We start from the raw sequence: 1,570 nt of genomic DNA on the forward strand, positions 1-1,570 counted from the left end.
CTCTCTCACACACACACACACACACACACACACACACACACATTGACACGCACGCAAAAGGATGAAAGGTGCGGACGTTAGATGTTTTATCGGAAAAAAGGAGTTTATCATTATATCAGAGCACCGGCCAACCGCACAAGTCAACAGCTGAATTCGCCAGGCTGACTGACGTCACCGCCGGGCGGGCGGCGTTCTGAAAGGTCTCGCGTAATCAAAATGTGAGGCATCGTGGTGAAATCAGGCGCTCGTCAAAATAATGAAATCGAAGAAACTGGCATTTTTCTGTCCGTTGGGCAATTTTTGTCGACTTTTTGTTTCTTGACTCAACACCTTTAAGGCCCATTTAAAAACACATTTCTATGTGCACTTTAATGAAAATAGTTAGTTAATTTAAATTAAGGCACAAAAAGGTAAATTTGTAGTCTCTAATGTCTCTTAAGCTTTGGAAGTCGCCAAACTATGGCGGCCATTTTCTCGCCAATTTTACATCTGAAACCAAACGATACCACCATCTTTAATCGCAAAAAATTATCTCGACTTGTATTCTTGATAGATGTGTACTTTTTTTTCAACAAAAGCAAGACGAATGAACAAGTTTTAAATTAATACCAATAACTCCACATGCCCATAAATTGACGAGCGCCTGATTCCATCACGTCGTGACACATATCAAATTAAGTTTCACATCGTGATACATACGAGCCGGAGTGATAAACTAAGACGAAAGAACGATTCTCTGTAGTGCGACAACACACCAAAGAACCACCTTTGTCTCTCAGAGCGGCTTAATACAAATCGGCCGAGGGATTTTTGAACGTTGATTAGATATCAATGTGTATTTACTTGAAACTAAATGAAAAAAAATTAGTATCGTCAGCATTCGTTCTCTTGTCCACTCTACAGCCAACAAAATGTGACAGGCGCCACCAGTCTTGCCCAGTAAAAGAATCGCCCCTGCACATTTATTACATCTATTATCTATTTGTGGTGGCAGAATTTTGCTATTCAAAAGGCTTTTTAATGGCTGCATCGATCGACATGCGGTTTTCTACAAAATATTCTTAAAAATTCTCCAGATCACGACCCCCTTCGTTTTTTTCAGTTTTGCGACAGTTTTGCTGCAAAAAGCTAAACTTCTTTCTTTCGCCGATCGCTTTTGTAGGCCGACGCTTCTGTCTCTGTAATTTTAGAAAATCCGCTAGGTTTGTTTATTTCAAGTCGTACTTCCGTTCGGTACTATCGCGCATTGTCGCGCAATACCGAGCACTATTTTAAGAGTGCGACCAGAGACACTAAAATATAGAGACAGGAAACGAGGCCTCTTTTAGCGTATCCAGGTCACCAGCTGATTGTGAAACGAGGCGCGGTAAACAAAGCTAATGGCGGCTGTCGGCAGTCGCAAGTCACCTGCAAGTGTAAGTGGTGTTTTGCGGCAGTCTGCGTCCGTGCCAATTCAAGATCGCATAAATACCAGACCTAGCATTATTTAGCTTTCCAAAGGACCCTGAAATGTAAGAATTTGCACATGTACTTTTTCATTAACCTTACTTAATATCGTTTTTCTCTTGTG

This window comes from Aplysia californica, unplaced genomic scaffold, assembly GCF_000002075.1.
Source record: "Aplysia californica isolate F4 #8 unplaced genomic scaffold, AplCal3.0 scaffold00276, whole genome shotgun sequence".
Classification (NCBI taxonomy): Eukaryota; Metazoa; Mollusca; class Gastropoda; order Aplysiida; family Aplysiidae; genus Aplysia; species Aplysia californica.